At 40.7% G+C, this 18,518-nt stretch overlaps 1 protein-coding gene and 1 pseudogene across 13 annotated transcripts in view; one reads left to right on the plus strand and one right to left on the minus strand.

The window, feature by feature from the left end:
* SGK3 (serum/glucocorticoid regulated kinase family member 3) overlaps positions 1-18,518 on the plus strand; it is a 150,741-nt gene that overhangs the window by 50,839 nt on the left and 81,384 nt on the right. For 3 of the 13 annotated variants that reach the window (XM_063816349.1, XM_001161599.7, XM_054657358.2), the window contains exon 1: positions 13,037-13,178. The exons of 5 other annotated variants lie outside the window; for them this stretch is intronic. The gene's annotated coding sequence lies outside the window, so the exon portion shown is untranslated. Of the gene's footprint in view, positions 1-13,036; positions 13,496-18,518 lie in introns of those variants that run through there. 5 more of the 13 variants (XM_063816353.1, XM_063816356.1, XM_009455466.5 and 2 more) reach the window with 4 other exon arrangements.
* Positions 4,544-5,189, minus strand: PTTG3P (pituitary tumor-transforming 3 (pseudogene); annotated as a pseudogene).

Consider the following 18,518-nt stretch of genomic DNA (forward strand, 5'->3'; position numbering starts at 1 on the left):
TACTTCTGACCCCTGCAGTCCCTATAAATTGGAAGTTAGAGCTAGAAACTTAATGAGATTTAGATTCAAGTATTTTGGCAAGAATACTGCATAGTGATGTGTTTTTCCATCAGGAGGCATAAAATGTTTGGTTAGCGCTCTTTTTATGAGCTAAGCAGCCATTGATCATCATTGCCTATGTGCATTAATTCATTAATTAATTCATTGCAAAATGGCAGTATTCTGCCTTTATGCATTACCTGGAATTCTTCTGTAACAAGAAACTTCTCCTCATTGACTATTTGGTTACCTGGAGTGCAGTTTATATTGGAAGGCAGGATATAGGCTTGATTCTTATCTTTTATTTACCAGTTTTCAAAATAATGAGTTAGTTCCTTATGGTTATCAAAAGGTAAACCATGAGGTTTGTTTTCTGTTTTTAGTATCTTTGTAAATTCCTGGATTTACATGTTCGATATATTTCAATTCATAATGGTGATTCTTTTTTATGATCGATTTTGCCATCTTTGAATTAGTTTCTGAGGTTTTTCACATGACTCTGGTAGTCATTGATATCATACTGGAAAGTAAGGAAGTTAGGACATTCCAGGCTCATCTTGTACATTTGCTGCTGCAGGTCTGCAATCAGCCAGTTCTCCAATGAGCCCTAGTTCATATTAGTGGGAAATATTTAGGGACCATAATCTTGGTACTAGGGGTGTTCATTTCCCTAGATTGGTCACTGATTTTAGCTTTTTCCATGCTAGAGCTAGGAAATACATACATATAAATATATATGTGTATTTATATGAATATACATATATTTATGTACACATAAAATATACATATGTATATTTTAAAGATAAAATACAACATATATTCATACTGATACTTCCAATTGAAATTCAGTACTACAGGTTTTTTTGGTTTTTTTAAACCCAAGTTCATCTGTATCTCCTTTCTCCTACATCAGAATTCCTGGTTCTTAAGGATAGGAACATAATTACTAATTTTCTTCCTTTTTAAAAAGTTATTATTACTGTTATTATTATTTGAGACAGGGTCTTGCTCTGTTGCGCAGACTGGAGTGCAGTGGCACGATCTTAGCTCACTGCGGCCTCAACCATCAGGGCTCAAGTGATCCTCCTATCTCTCAGCCTCCCGAGTAGCTGGAACTATAGGCATGTGCCACCACACCCGGCTAATTTTTATAGAGACAGGATTTTACTGTGTTGACTAGGCTGATCTGGAACTCCTGGGCTCAAGCGATCTGCCCACCTTGGCCCCCCAGAGTGTCTGTAATCCCCCTGGGATTACAGGCATGCACCACCACACCTGACCCATTTTCTTTATTCTACAACACGAACATGATCTCATATAATGATTACCTGAATAGAGTTTAAGATTTTTTTATAATTTTTTTTACAGTTCTTTTGTCCTTTGAGTTTATTCCACTAGGGAAAGATATCCTTTATTTTGAAGTTATTTGAAGGAATTCCCCTTATCAGTTAGGTCAATTTATTTAATTTTGGGAAGGAACCATGTTAAATGTTTCTGCTTTTAGTCCTTATTATATTTCCCTCCACATCTCTAAATAATAAAATTATATTGTACCTTTTCTGAATTTAATTTGTACATTATCTTTTGTTTTTGTTTTGTTTTTTGAGAAAGGGCCTCACTCCAGTTGCCCAGGCTGGAGTGTATTGGTCTGCTCTTGACTCACTACAGCCTCAACCTCCTGGGTTCAGGTGATCCTCCTACCTCAGCCTCCTGTAGCTGGGACTACAGGCATGCTCCACTACGCCTGGCTAATTTTTTTTTTTTAATTTTGTCAGTAGAGATGGGGTTTCACCATGTTGTCCAGGCTGGTCTCAGGCAATCCACAGCCCTTGGCAACTACCAATCTGTTTTCCGTTTCTATGGAGCTAAGTGTCTGTAACATTATGCTAAATGAAATAAACCAGACACCAGAGGTAAGAACTGTATGATTCCATTTATGTGGAATATAAATATAAATATAGCATAATGTTTTCAAGGTTCATTCATTTTGTAGCATGTATCAGTACTTCATTCCTTTTTATGGCCGGGTAATATTCCATTGAATGTATATACCACAGTTTATCCATTCATTGGCTGATGGACACATGGGTTATTTTCACCTCTTGAGTATTGTGAACAGTGCTGCTGTGAACAAACATGTGCAAGTATTTGTTTGAATACCTATTTTCAGTTTTTTGGGGGTATATATCTAGAAGTAGAATTGCTGGGTCATACAGAAATACTGCATTAAACTTTTTGAGAAACCTCAAAATTGTTTTCCACAGCAGCCACACCATTTTACATTTTCACCACCAATGTACAAGGCTTCAACTTCTCCACATCCTCACCAGCACTTAGTTTTCACTTTTTTGATTATTGCCATCCTAGTGAGTGTGAATTGGTATCTCATTGTGATTTTGATTTGCGTTTCCCTAATGACTAATGTTGTTGAGCAACTCTTCATGTGCCTGTGGCCATTTGTATATCTTCTTTGCAGAAATGTCTACTTAAGTCTTTTGACTACTTTAAATTGGATTCTTTGTCTTTTCTGTTGAGTCAAACAAGTTTTTTATGTATTCTGGATACTAGACTCTTATGAGATAATGTGATTTGCAAATATTTTCTCTCACTATTGTTCAATTTGCTCTTATTTTTGTTGTTGGTGAGTTGAAAGTTGAGGTCATTGATTTGAGATTTTTTTTCTTTTCCAATATGGGCAATACCTTCTAAGTACAAGTTTAGTGCACTCCACAACGTTCAATATGTTATTTTCATTTTCATTCAGTGCAAAATATGTTCTAATTTTCCTTTCAATTTCTTCTTTGACCCATGGGTTATTAGGGCTGTATATTTGGATTCAAAATATTTGGATTTTGGCCAGGCATGGTGGCTCACGCCTGTAATCCCAGCACTTTGGGAAGCCGAGGTGGGTGGATCACCTGAGGTCAGGAGTTTGAGACCAGCCTGACTAACACGGTGAAACTCTGTCTCTACTAAAAATGCAAAAAATTAGCCGGGCGCCATGGCGGGCACCTGTAATCCCAGCTACTCAGGAGGCTGAGGCAGGAGAATGGCATGAACCTGGGAGGCAGAGCTTTCAGTGAGCCGAGATGGTGTCACTGCACTCCATCCTGGGTGACACAGCGATACTCCGTCCAAAAAAAAAAAATTGGATTTTTCCAAATGTCTTGCTGTTATTGATTCCTAATTTAATTTTATTATAGTTAGAGAACATACTTTATGTGATTTGAATTGTTATAAATTTATTGATTTTATGGCTCAGAATATGGTCTGCCTTGGTGAATATCTTGTGTACACATGAAAAGTATATATATTCTATTTTGGGGTGTTCTACAAATATCAATTAAGTTGGCCAGGTGTGGTGGCTCACACCTGTAATCCCAGCACTTTGGAAGGCTGATGTGGGTGGGTCACTTGAGGCCAGGAGTTTGAGACCAGCCTGGCTAACATGGCAAAACCCTGTCTCTACTAAAGATACAAAAATTAGCTGGGTCTGGTGGCATGTGCCTGTAGTCTCAGCTACTCGAGAGGCTGAAGCTGGAGAATTGCTTGAACCTAGGAGGCAGAGAGGTTGCAGTGAGCCGAGATTGCAACTGCATTTCAGCCTGGGCGACAGAGCAAGACTGTCTCAAAATATAAATAAATAAATAAATAAATAAATAAATAAATAAAATCTCAAGATGGTTAATAGTGTTGTTTAGGTCTTGTATATACTTGCTGATTTTCTCTCTACTTGTGTTATTATGAAAGGGGTTTTGAAACTTCTAACTATAATTGTGGGTGTGTCTATTTCTTCTTGAAATATTTTCAGTTTTTGTTCATATATTTTGAAGCTCTGTTATTAGGTACATAAACATTTAGAATTGTTGTGTCCTTTTGATAAATTGGCACCTTTACCATTATTAAATGACCTTCTCTTTCCACGGTAATATTATTTGCTTTGAAACGTTCTTGATATATTAATATAGCTGCTCTAGCTTTCTTTTTTTTGAGACGGAGTTTTGCTCTTGTTGCCCAGGCTGGAGTGCAGTGGCGCGATCTCCGCCCACCGCAATCTCTGCCTCCCGGGTTCAAGCAATTCTGCCTCACCCTCCTGAGCTGCTGGGATTACAAGCATGCACCACCACACCTGGCTATTGTATTTTTAGTAGAGACAGGATTTCTCCATGTTGGTCAGGCTGGTCTCAAACTCCCGACCTCAGGTGATCCACCTGCCTCAGCCTCCCACAGTGCTGGGATTACAGGCATGAGCCACCACACCCGGTCAAGTTTGTCTTTCATATTGCTATTTGTTTTCTATTTATCTGTTCTTCATTTCATTTTTCTTCATTTTCTGCTTTATTTTGGATTAAGCATTATTATCCCATTTTATGTCCTTTGTTCCCTTATTAGTTATAACTCCTGTTTTTCCTTTTAATGGTTATTTTATTTTAGGATTTAAGTATATATCTTTTTTTCTGTTAAACAAATAATGCTTTATTAATAGAAATATACACAAACTCTAAAGCACTAAGAAATTTAAATATCTATGTCAGAGCAAACAGGTGGCAATTCAACATCCAGGGTCAACAGAATGCTTAAAGGAGACTGCAACAGATTGGATTTCCATGGTGGAGAGGGCATCTTCAAAGGTGAAGGGGGGCCCAGCTGAAACAGCTTTTCAAGCTCTCTCTCCTCGTCAAGGATCATGAGAGGCACTCCACTCAAGGGGAGATGTGCAATCTGGTGCTCTTCAGGCAGGTCAAAACTCTCGAAGCCTAGAGGATTGAAGGGAAATAATTTTTCTATTTCTGGATAGGCATCATCTGAGGCAGGAACAGAGTTTTTTGCTTTAACAGTCTTCTCAGTCATCTTTTTGGCAGAAAAGCTTGGCTGTTTTTGTTTGAGGGGTCCATTGGTCTTTACTGACTTTTCTGTAGCTCTGTTGACAGTTCCCAAAGCCTTTCTGGTAGCTTTAGGTAAGGATGTGGGAGCATCGAATGTTTTGCCAAAACATGATATTGAAACTTGAGATCTCCCATCTAAGGCTTTGATTGAAGGTCCAGACCCCAGCTTCAGCCCATCCGTTGTAGCCACAAGGGTGCCTGGTTCTTCATTTTCCTTATCAACATAGATCAGAGTAGCCATTCTGGATTATTGCCGCTCTCAACCAGATTTAAGTATATATCTTTAATTTATTACAGTCTATCTTCATTTGAATTATACCACATCACTTATAGAATACTTACACTTATAGGATATATCTTACAATGGTATACTTCTATGTCTCTAATGCTAGCTTTTATAATACTGTTGTCATATATTTTACTGATACATTAGATATAAACCCACCATAAGTTATTACTATTCTTGTTTAAGTTTGTTAACTTTTAGAGATTTAAATTATTAAAAAATCAAAATATGTTTAGTTCTGTTGTTACTATTTCAAGTGCTCTTCATTTCTTAGTAGATCTTTATTTCCAGAAATCTGGAATAACTTTTCTATGTCTGAAGGGCTTCCTTGAATGTTTCTTGTTGTATGAGTCTACTGGTTATGAATTTTTCAGCTTTTTTTTTTCAGTCTGAAAAAATCTTTATATAGCTTTACATATCTTTGATTTTGAAGGATATTTTTGGTAGGTAAATAATTTTAGGTTGACAGATTTTTTTATTCAGTACGTTATAGATGTTGCTCCACTTCTTGTACTATTTATTTATTTATTTATTTTGAGATGGAATCTTGCTCTGTCACCCAGTCTGGAGTGCAGTGGTGCCATCTCAGCTCACTGCAACCTCTGCCCTCCAGGTTCAAGTGATTCTCCTGCCTCAGCCTCCTGAGTAGCTGGAATTACTGGCGTGTGCCACCACGCCCGGCTAATTTTTGTATTTTTAGTAGAGTCAGGGTTTCACCATATTTGCCAGGCTCGTCTCAAACTCCTGACCTCAAGTGATCTGCCCGTTGCCCTCCTCAGCCTTCTACAAGTGTTGAGATTACAGACATGAGCCACTGTGCCCAGCCACTTGTACTATTTCTGATGAGAAATATGCTGACATTTTTACCTTTGTTCCTCCATATATAACATGTCTTTTCTTCTGGCTGCTATTAAGACTTTATCAATGGTTTTTAGTACTTTTATTATGATGTGCCTTGGTGTAATTTTCTTCATGTTTCTAGTGTTTCAATTCATTGCACTTGTCAGATCTGTGAGTTTATAGTTTTCATCTAATTTGGGAATATGTCAGCCATGATTTCTACAAATGTATTTTCCTATCCCATCTTCCAACACCATCTTTATCTTCTCCTTCAGGGAATCTAATTACAAGTATATTAGGCTGCTTAAAGTTGTCCACAGCTCATCAATTCTCTTTACCTTTCTCTTTTTTTTTGAAACAGAGTCTCACTCTGTTGCCCAAGCTAGAGTGCAGTGGCACAATCTCAGCTCACTGAAACCTCTACCTCCTGGGTTCAAGTGATTCTCATGCCTCAGACTCCCAAGTAGCTGGGACTACAGATGTGCGCCACCATGCCCAGCTAATTTTTGTATTTTTGGTAGAGACGGGATTTTGCCATGTTGGCCAGGCTGGTCTTGAACTCCAGACCTGAAATGATCCACCCGCCTCAGCCTCTCAAAATGCTGGGATTATAGGTGTGGGTCACCGCACCTGACCTTAATTCTTTTTTCTGTCTACATTTTAGAAAGTTTCTACTGCAGTCTTCAAGTTTACTAATCTTTTCTTCTGTAATGTCTAATCTTCTGTTAATCCTATCTGGTGTATTTTCCACTTTAGAGATTATTGTTTTCATCTCTAAAAGTTGGATTTAGAAATTTTATGCTTTCTTTGTCTCTACTTAACTTTTTGAGTATATTACTATTGTTATTATTATTATTATTATTTTGTAGAGATGGGGTCTCCCTATGTTGCCCAAGCTGGTCTTGAACTCCTGAAATGAAGGAATCCTCTTACCTTGGCCTCTCAAAGTGGGATTTCAGGCGTGAGCCACCAAGACCTGCCTACATTACCATTATAATAACTGTTTTAATGTCCTAGTCAGCTAATTCTAACATCTATGTCAGTTGCAGGTCAGTTTTAGTGATTACTTTTTTTGTTTGTTTTTGAGACGGAGCCTCGCTCTGTTGCCCAGGCTGGAGTGCAGTGGCGCAATCTCCGCTCACTGCAAGCTCCACCTCCCGGGTTCATGCCATTCTCCTGCCTCAGCCTCCCGAGTAGCTGGGACTACAGGCGTGCGCCACCACACCCGGCTAATTTTTTTGTATTTTTAGTAGAGATGGAGTTTCCCCGTGTTTGCCAGGATGGTCTTGATCTCGTGACCTCGTGATCCGCCTGCCTCGGCCTCCCAAAGTGCTGGGATTACAGGCGTGAGCCACCACGCCCGGCCCCTAGTGATTACTTTTTATCTCATTATTGGTCATATTTTTCTGTTTCTTTGCGTGCCTTGTAATACTGAATGCCACATATTCAATATTGAATGTCAGACATTGTGATTTTTTTCCTTGCTGAATGCTGGATATTTTTCTATTCTTACAATTATGCCTGGATTTTGATTTGAGATAGAGTTAAATTACTTGGAAATAGTTCAATCCTTTCAGATTTTACTTCCATGTGTTTTTTTCTGTTTTTTGTTTGTTTGTTTGGCAGGACCCAAGCAGTATTTATTCTAGGGCTAATTCCTCCCCAGTCTAAGTAAGGTAAGACTCTTCTTAGTGTTCTACCTGCATTGAGTTGGAAACGTTTGTAGTCTACCTGATGGAACAGCCACTATTCCTGGCCCTCTGTGAGTTGCCAGTGCTATTCTGTCTAATGCTTTCATATGTTTTTTTCTTTGCTGTACTTTTTATAGTTTCTTCACATGCATGCACTGATCTGCGTTGTCAAATTCTCAGGGAGAACCTTCTGCAGGTCTCTAGGGTTCTCTGTGCACTTAACTTCCTCTTGTATACTGTCTTGTGAACTCTAACCATCTTGTTCTCCCTGGATTCATAGCCCCATCCTCTCAACTCAGGTAGTCTGCTGGGCTCTCCTTCATTCCACTCCCTGTATCATGGTGTGTAAGGTATCTGAAAGTAGTAAGCTGCGGGTAAATTTTGTGTGCTTAGGAATCATTTTCTTTCACAGCCTGATACCCAGTATCTTGAAAACAGATGTTTTATATATTTTTTCTGTCTCTTTTTCGTTGTTCCTTTTGGTTGGTTCAGGTGGGAGGGTCAATTTGGTCCTTGTTACTCCATGTTGGCTGGATTCAGAAGTCCCCTAAGGCCCCACTCTTAATAGTCACTTCACATTTTGAGGAGAGGTAGAGAAAAGTTTCAAGAGTCTATTACCAATAGCCTCTGGTACAACCCACTCTATAAATGAAGTGTGATTGTTATTTAGTCTATTTAATGCTTCTTAAATCTCTAGAACATTATAAAGGTTTGCCGTGACTAGTGATTTATAGATTGTTTGGGACAGACTTCAGAACTCTGGGGCCTCCCTGAAATGTACTATTGACATTTTCAAAACACAAGGGGCCATTGATAGATTGCAAATCAGTTTTCACTCTTACTTGGTAGTCATTTTGCAAACTTGGTTCTGTTTCTATTGTGCCATCTGGTTAAGGTTGCAGTTAAGGAAAATTTACTCTCTAAAGACCTTAATAGTACATAGAGCTTGCTAACATAGGGAATTTACTGTGATTCAAGGGTTTATTTCTAGAACACTGAAAACCTTTCTAGTCCAACTCCAAGAAATGCTGTGTGATTCTTTTTCACTTATTCTTGAGGATTTCTTTGAAATTAAAAGAGGAAGCTCTCACTATCTTATTTCCATGAAAAAGAAAAGACCAGTATTTTAATATTTAGCGAAGGAGAGAGAGGGCTTAAGGAAAGTTGAAAATAATCATGGACTGATTAATATATTTTTAAGCATTTACTATGGGTATACCACTTGTTTGGGCAATGAGGTGAAGAAGAATAGGTAGGTTACTTTTTATTTACCTCCATGAATCTCAAAGACTTAGTCTTCCAAAAAAGTCTTACTTAATAATAATTTACTTCTCCATTTTTATGAATCAGTCACATGTAACTGCCAGTCAAAGCATTTGGTTATCATGAAGTAACTGGTGTTACTTCAGTATCATAATATTTCAGATAAAAATAGAATCTTGCTGTTATAGGTAATCTGAACAGCCTAATTATGGATGAATCTATAATTTCTTTTAGCCTTCTTAAGATACTGAATTTTTTTTTTTTTTTGAGATGGGAGTCTCGCTCTGTCGCCCAGGCTGGAGTGCAGTGGCATGATCTCGGCTCACTGCAAGCTCCGCCTGCCAGGTTCACACCATTCTCCTGCCTCAGCCTCCTGAGTAGCTGGGATTACAGGCGCCTGCCACCACGTCCAGCTAATTTTTTGTATTTTTAGTAGAGACGGGGTTTCACCGTGTTAGCCAGGATGGTCTCAATCTCCTAACCTCGTGATCCGCCTGCCTCGGCCTCCCAAAGTGCTGGGATTACAGGCGTGAGCCACCGCGCCCGGCCTCAAGATATTGAAAATTTTTATTCCTGGTTGGTTGGGGCCTGGGAACTCTAGTAAATAGTTTTAAGTTGCCTGGGTGTGGTGGCTCATGCCTGTAATCCGAGCACTTTGGGAGGCTGAGGCCAGCAAATCACTTGAGGTCAGGAGTTTGAGATCAGCCTGGCCAACATGGTGAAACCTCGCCTCTGCTAAAAATACAAAAATTAGCCAGGCGTGGTAGTGCACTCCTGTAATCCCAGCTACTCGGGAGGCTGAGGCAGGAGAATCGGTTGAGCCTGGGAGGTGGAGGTTGCAGTGAGCCAAGATTGCACCACTGCACTCCAGCCTGAGTGACAGAGTGAGACTCTGTCTCAAAAAAACAAACAAACAAAAAAAGTTTAAAGTTTAGTTTTAGAGATAAATATTCTTTTTTGTTTGTTTTGAGACAGGCTTTCCCTCTGTCACCCATGCTGGAGTGCAGTGGTGCAATCATGACTCACTGTAGCCTTGACCACCTGGGCTCAAGTGATCCTCTCACTTAAACCTTCTAAGTAGCTGGGACTAATTAGCCAGGGACCATGTCTGGTTAATTTTTTTATAGAGACGGGGTCTCTCTGTATTGCTGCGGCTGCTCTCGAACACCAAGGCTCAAGAAATCCTCCTGCCTTGGCCTCCCAAAGTGCTGGGATTACAGGCATGAGCCACTGTGCCCAGCAAGATAAATATTCTTTTTTTTTTTGAGGCAGGGTCTTGCTCTGTCACCCAGGCTGGAGTGCAGTGGCGTAATCTTGGCTCATTGCAGCCTGTACCTTCCAGGCTCAAGTGATCCTCCTACCTCAGCCTCCCAAGTAGCTGGGACTACAGGCGCGCACCACTACACCTGGCTATTTTTTTTTTTTTTTTTTTGAGACAGTCTCGCTCTGTCGCCCAGGCTGGAGTGCAGTGGTGCAATCTCAGCTCACTACAAGCTCTGCCTCCCGGGTTCACGCCATTCTCCTGCCTCAGCCTCCTGAGTAGCTGGGACTACAGGTGCCTGCCACGACGCCTGGCTAATTCTTTTGTATTTTTAGTAGAGACAGGGTTCCACCATGTTCACCTGGCTAATTTTTTTAATGTTTTTGTAGAGATGGGGTTTCACCACATTGCCCAGGCTGGTCTCAAACTCCACTCTTGAGCTCAAGTGATCTGCCTGCCTCGGCTTCCCAAAGTGCTGGGATTACAGGTGTGAGCCACCATAACTGGCCTGAGATAAAGATTCTAAATAGCAGAAAACAAAACAAAGGAGCCCTGCTACATGCTAACGTGAGTGGTGCAGATCCTAAGTATTATAGCATTTTATTGCATACAGACATCCCTGAGCTGGGCTACTGTAGTCAAGACCGGTAGCTAGGACTGAGAAGAGGGTATTCCAGCTAGGAGGCAGTGGGTTTGCATGTACAGTGGGAGGGATGTTAGTTGTAAGTTGTGGATTCTGTACATTGAGGAGACAGTCTGTCCAACAGATGAGTACACAAGAGAGTGAGTTGGACATTAGGTGGGAAATGTAGGTTAGGATCAGATCAAACACCCAGAGTTCTTTGAATCTGTTCTTTATACAGAGATGGCAGTGAAAATGGAAGAGTCATTGAAGAGACTCTAAAGGAGAAAGCCAAGGACCTGGTGACCAAACGTGAGGACTGAGAGGGAAGAGTCAAAGGTTTTGAGTTAGGGCAAGAATGATACAGTATTACCCCCTTATCCAAGGGGATACCTTCTAAAACTCCCAGTGGTTTCCTGAAACTGCAGATAGTACTGAACCCCATCTAAACTATGTTTTTTCCTATATATACATGCCTACAATAACATTTACTCTCTAAATTAGGCACAGTAAGAGATTAACTACCATAACTATTAATAAAATACAACAATTATAACAATATGTCAGCATCACGACTCTTGCACTTTGGGGCTATCATGAAGTAAAATAAGGGTTCCTTGAACACAAGCACTGTGACACCTCTACAGCTGACGTGATGATGGAGATGCCTACTAAGAGACTAGCGGGTGGGTAGCATCTGCAGCATGGACAAACTGGACAGAGGGAGGCTTCACATTGAGGGTAGATGGAGTGGGATAGCGTGAGATTTTATCACACTGCTCAGAACAGCACACCATTTAAAACTTGTTTATTTCTAGAATTTTCCATTTAATTTTTTCAGACTGTTGGTCAAAAAAAGAAAAGGGAAACTGTTGATAAGGGTATGTGTCGGGGACTGGTGTACTATTATTATTACAAACAGGAAAGTTGGAAGGGAGAGGTTGAATGAGTGATGCCGGAGATCCCTGAAGCTTTTTCTAAAAATTCCCAATTTCTCTGAGTGGCTCCTGACTAGACAATACTTCCCTGCATCCTTTCCCCTCTCCTATGAGTTGAGCCTGGCAGGACAAACTTTAGAGTATGAGAGGGCATTTAGAGCCCATGAGGTCACCAGGCTAAATCCCCTCGTTTTACTGATAAGCAAATTGAGGACTTCAGATATTGTGACTTCCCTTAAGGCTACAGAGCTAGGCGGGCCTCTTGGCATTATTTTCTGAAATTTTTGTAATAAAGGTTACCGTATGTCAATCCTGCTTGCTGGCAAAGTGAGCCCTTTGTTTCCCTGCCATATTCATTAGTTACATTATTTTTATTTTAGAAACAGGGTCTTGCTATGAGGTCGAGGCTGGCCTGGAACTCCTGGGCTCAAGTGATCTTCCTGACTCAGCCCGTGGAGTAGCTGGGACTGTAGGAACTGCGCCCTACTCGGTTATTGGCTTGATGCTTCAAGCCGTTTTTCACTGTCCAGACTCAGATGCATTAATAGTTAAAACAAGTCGTTTCGAGGATTCTGGTTTTCCTTTATCTGTACACGCAGACGCAAACCTTAGAGTAGCACACTACGGACATTCATGCCAAACCCGGCCGCGTCTGCTCTCTCGTGATGCGCCTGAGCTGTTTGAAGGGAACGAGATTGATTAACAATTTAAGCTTGGGGTGAGGATTCTTACTGGGAGCCGACTCCCCAATTTTTGAAGTAAAGGATGTGTGGTGGAGACTAGTAAAGGAATTGCTTCGTTTCTTTGCTCCTCTGAATCCCATTCCTAATGACGTCTCACGCCTGGAGCCCTGAATTCGTGTGTGACTCCTACCCCGCCCGAGGAAAATGAGATTATGCCAGTGTCTTGAATGAGCGCGGGTGTTTTGAGATCTACACTTTAGCGGGAACCTGGGGAGAGTGCCTTCTCATTCCTTAGCCCCGCCCAAGGCTCTCTTCACCTTCCCCGCGGGGGTCCTCTCGTTTTCTGTCTCCCAAATGCTGGCTTCCCGCCTTTCCTCCCCCGCTTATTTACTTAATTAAGGCCCTGGGGCTGCACCCCACCGGCAGCTCCTTCGGGGGCGTGGCCGAAGAGCTCCGAGGGCGGGGCTGACCGAGCCATATTCGGGCGTGGCCGGTGGTGATTGGTGAGGGCGGGGCCTGCCGCAGGGGGCGGGGCCTGCAGGTTTGGCCCCCAAAGGGAGCGCAGCTGGCGCCGCTGGGAGCTGGTGGCCCGGCGCAGGTCCCGGCCGAGTGTGGCGCAGCAGTGGCGGCGCTTCCCATTCGCCATGCCCCGGGGGTGGGTGCCCGAAGGTAAGCGTGTGGCTCATCGAGCTTGCGCGAGGAACCCTTGGCGGAGAACAGCCCCGGCACTGCGCGGGCCAGGTGGAGGGACCCCGGGGGCGCGGGAGGCAGGTGTGGTGTGACGGGCCCCGGTGCCATTTCCGCGCCCATCAGGAGCGCGGGGCGGGGCGCGCGGGCGGCCCCTCCTGTGAACCCCTGAGAGGAGAGGCGGGCTCCACACCCGGGCGTGCTGCGACTTCGCGGCACTCATTCACTGCACTTGGTCCGAGACAGAAAACGTTTGAGTTGTTCCACACACACCCCCTCTAAATGTCGAGAAGCCCCAGGTACTGTCAAGTTTGTATATCCTTTAAAATATATTTATAGTTTGTGGTTCAGGACAGGATGAGAAACCCGATAGTGAGCTTGCGGTGGGGCTTTACTTTTACTTTGTGTTATTCAGTTTGTAAGGAAGGTGTAGTAGAAACGGGACTGTTACTTAAACATGGACAGCAGGGGTTACGTAGGGAGTGTATCTTGGAGATGAAGCACGCAGACTTCGGAGCTAAAATCATGGTTTTGAATCTACTTATTAACTGCAAAAACTTGGGCAATTTGCCTAACTTTTCTATGCCTTAGTTTTAGCGTATGTAAAATGGGGATAATGATAGTTCTAACCATACAGCAGTTTTTGAAGATTAAATGAGTTAATACCTGGCTCATAGTCCACAATAAACTTTGGCTGTTTTCTTTATTATGCATTCAGATGGGCATTAATCTCAAGAATTGTCATCACCGGAAAACCTACGTATATTCTTTCCTCAGAGCTGTTGCTAGAAATGCTTGGGGATTCCTTTGGAACAGTTTTCTTAGACCGAGTTCCACAAGAAAAGGTCTCTTACTTTTCTTTCACTAGGGGTGTTACCTGATGTGATCATCCACCTTGTTCCAAATCACATCCACAGAAACTTCAGTCTCGAAGGCTGTTCCAAAACAGGGATCAAAAAAGAGGCAGCGCCTTTAAGGTGAATGTAGCCTCATTTTAAGCACCAAGTTCAGGCGGGTTTGTTTAAAAGCAGTTTATATCGCTTTATACAGAACTTTTAAGTTGTGCTATTTTGGGTGGATGCTTATTTGTACTATTATTGCAAAACTAAGTAAACCAGAGCACCCCCAATACATAAATAAACATCATAGGAACCATAGCTTGCTGCAGGGAATCTCAGAATTGAAAGGAATCTGAAAAATCAGACCAGCTGGTCTTTACAGATAAGGATGAGGCCAAAGACTCAGAATCAATAAATGGCAGAGCTTAGGCTAGAATTCAGCTCTGCTGATCAACAAAGTATAAAATCAAATGATGATGTTATTTCTAGTTTTGATGATAGTTACTATCTTTATTTTTGACAGTTTTATGGTTCTGTGAATGGCTTTCCTCTCCAGCACTATCCTGCTTGGTAGCTTAATTGCATGATTCATAATCATTCTTCAGTAGTACCTTTGATTTAAATCACAAGTCTCAAAGTTGCTACATTAATTATTGCTTTGAGAACAAGATGATTGTCTTCTTAAGCTTTGTACAAACATGTTCTAATGTGCTTTGGTTTTGTCCTTTTAAAATGCAGCCCTCTTCTCCCATGTAGGGAATGTAAACAGCCAGTATAAACAAATGGACCTACTAGGCAGTTTTTTATCGCTGTTTTATTGGTGAAGTTTTCTTGATTGGGTAGGAGTCAGGAAGTGGAACCCTGAATGCTCACCCAAGGAAATAGGACTGGGTCCCAAAGAGATAATGTCACAATGTGGCTGCTAACTTCAAAAGCATTGTGGAGTGAAATTATTTTGAGCTACTGTTTTGTTAGTTGCTGACTCTTCCCCAACTTTTTGTATAGCTCACTCCTTCACCTCTGGGTGTTTGTTTAGATGTTACCTTCCTATTTAAAATTGTATACAACACCACACTTATATATTGACCTATTGATTGACTTATTCATTATCTGTTGTCTGACACGAGAGCGTAAGTTCCATGTGGGTAAAGTTGTTTGCCAGTTGTGTTCACTGTTGTATCCTAAGTGCTTGGAAATAGTGCCTGGCACACAGGAGGTACCGAATTCATGGATCTGATGCAGACATTTCCAACAAGACTAGTAATTATTTACGCCAATTCACTGTCATTTTGCCCTATTTTCCCCTCCCTCCATTTTATTTATTCCTAGTTACCCAGGAATAAAATCTTGAGGCAATGTTAATTCTTTCTTTTACCTTTGTACCCCACATGCAAATAGCTACCACGTTATTTCATCTGTCATTTTTTTTGCAAACCTGCCTCTCCTGTTGTTGCCAAGCCCATTTCTTCATTCCCTTCTATTTAATTTGACACCTACAGCCCTGCAGTTCCCTTTTCAAGTGACTTCACATCCTTACCTGCAGAATGAAATCCAGAGTGAAAAGCCTGACATTCAGAATTCCCTACAACATGATTTCAAGCCCACTTTTACAGTCTGTATCTCCTATAGATGAAGAGATGAGTTCCAGTTTAGGTTTGTAAATATGACAGTAGAATAAGGCTTTAATGGTGATGTCCTATAAAATCCCCAAATGAGTGTTGCTTCATGACAGTTTCTCTTTCTGTTTTTATTGATGAGTTAATCTTTTTCTCCGATGTGGGCAGGGATTTAGACATAGTGGACTAGTGGCTGTTCCCTGTTTCTAGTGAGGACTTCTGCTGCCCTTTCTGTTTTGAGTTCCCATTCTGCAAACCCCCCCTCACATGCGGCCCCTGCCATCCCCTACCAAATATCTAGGTAAGTTCAATTGGAAGTGGTTTTTTCTTTCTCTGAATGCTGGTGACTATCATAGAGAATTTAGCACAGTCTACTTTGATTTTGAAAGCTTCGGGCATTGGTCTTTTCTTTAGTGCTTCATGTCCTGGAGGACAAGAAGCATGCACACACACATTTCAGTTTCTTTTAAAGGAAAAATAAGACCCACATCTGCTTATCTGCTTCTTTTTTTTTTTTTTCTTTTGTTACGGAGTCTCGCTTTGTTGCCCAGGCTGGAGTGCAGTGGTGGCGCGATCTCGGCACTTGGCAAGCTCTGCCTGCCGGGTTTCACTCCATTCTCCTGCCTCAGAATCCCGAGTAGCTGGGACTACAGGCGCCCGCCACCACGCTCGGCTAATTTTTTGTATTTTTAGTAGAGACGGGGTTTCACCGTGTTAGCCAGGATGGTCTCGATCTCCTGACCTCATGATCGCCCGCCTCGGCCTCCCCAAGTGCCAGGATTACAGGCGTGAGCCACCGTGCCCAGCCACTTAACTGTTTTTTAAACAAACATAAACTTAAAATTATATCAAACAGACCTTTAAATCATTAAATATTAAGCTTCAACAATTATTTCTACAGTATAGACAAATGAAGAAGATGACAAGGAAAAAGTCAGTACTAAGTAAAAAGATACAAATGAAGACACTGAGGTCTGGATTTATAGAGGGGAGTGGGTGTAGGGAGAGCAGCATGTCCAATACGCATGTAGATGGATAGGCAGATGTTTTTAAAAGTACGCAGTAAATTCAGGAAACCATCAGGAGAAGACAACTTTATTGAGCAATATCTGCAGCTTAGGATTTTGTGGAGTATTATTCCTAAAATATATTTTGTTTTTGTATTTCTAGACACATGTAATACTGTTTCTTTGCTTTGTTTCTATACTGGATAGGACTGAAGATTCTCTTTCTCTCTGGTCTGCAGAAAGTAATTTACTTTCTTTCCTTTCATTGTTTAATCTTAAAAAAAACTTCATACCTTTTTCCTGATTGTCCTGGATGTGTGGAGAAAGGTATATATGCCAGAAGTTTTTAGTCCTTCAGAAAAAGGTGGTAGATATGAGATACTTGAATTTACTATTGTTGAAGTTTACAGTTTTACTAAGTTTGATATCAGCATTTAACACATTTTGCTGAATTTTATATTACAAGCATATCCTTGCACATATTCCAGTTGAGTCAATGATTTTATTTTACTTGTGACTCAGATTAAAACTTGACTCGAGCTTGTGTAAATGTTTCTGTCTCTTAATTTTATCTTTTCTCCTGTGGCCTTCCAAACCTTAACTGAAGTTTTTCCATTCTAGGGCATACATTAACTTATTTTTGTTGTTTTTGATTTTAGGTGCTTATAGATATAGGTCTAAATTTATTTTACCGTTCCTAGAATGAAGCAGCAGTTTCTATTGTTAGGTAGGGGGGAAATATATATATGTGTATGTGTATGTGTGTGAATATATATTATATAAAAAACACATTATATATATATATACGTTTTATACATATACACATATATACATTTTATACATATATATGTATATATATGTATATATGCATATATATATACCCTAATTTTTGAAATGTTAAAATATTAAGGTAAAATTCTGCATGTTGTCTTTACTAATAACATAGCCACTGTAAGGTCAGGATTTGAAATTAAGTAGTATAATTTAAATAAGTATTATAATTTAAATATGTAATTGGTTGTAATTTTTGTGCTTTGGGAAATTTTTACTAATGTGATAATAGTTTTAGTGTCAGGAGAATTTTGAAAGCAAATATTTACTTGAGAGTAAAGTTTCCTTTATCACACTGCATAAGCATCTGTGTTTACCCTGAGTTCTCCTTGATTTTATAAAGCCTTAGTTAAGTGTGTTATCAGATGGAATCATTCATAAAAATAATAAAAAATGAGGGTACAGATGCTGATATACTCCCAGCACATGGTAAACACTACATAAGTATCATTAAATAAGTAAATCTATATTTTTAGGGAGGATTTTATTAAGATATCATAGCATATTAGTACATATAGTACTTGGAGTGATCCAGTGAAGAGGCAGAAATTGATGATTCAGGAGACTGATGAAGGAATAATGAGGCATTGGTCACTGAAGATCTCACTAGCACACTTTGGCAAGTTGGAATTTCTAAACGTCTCTCTCCACCTGTTGAATAAGTCAATGAAAGGTTTTATTAGGGCCTTCTAAGTGCATGGCAGTTAATAAGTCACAGTTCCCACACCCTAGTCAGGGAGGCTCTCAATAAGCAAGCAACTGAAATCCTACTTGCAATCCATAAATGCTGAAATGGAAATAAACAACATGATGAGGGAGGATTAAGTTGGGGAGGGAGCACATTAAGGTGGCCATGAAGTTTGTTGGGAGAAGTGACTTTTGAACAAGGCCTTGGTGTGAAGAGCTGATGAGAGTGTCCCAGACAGAGGGGCCACTGGTACAAGAGACGAGATGGGTGAGGGCTTGGAAGGTGTGCGAAATAGGAAGGAGTTTGTTCTGGTATGAGTCTAGTGAACACAGAGGCAAGAG

This window comes from Pan troglodytes, chromosome 7 (assembly GCF_028858775.2).
Source record: "Pan troglodytes isolate AG18354 chromosome 7, NHGRI_mPanTro3-v2.0_pri, whole genome shotgun sequence".
Taxonomy (NCBI): domain Eukaryota; kingdom Metazoa; phylum Chordata; class Mammalia; order Primates; family Hominidae; genus Pan; species Pan troglodytes.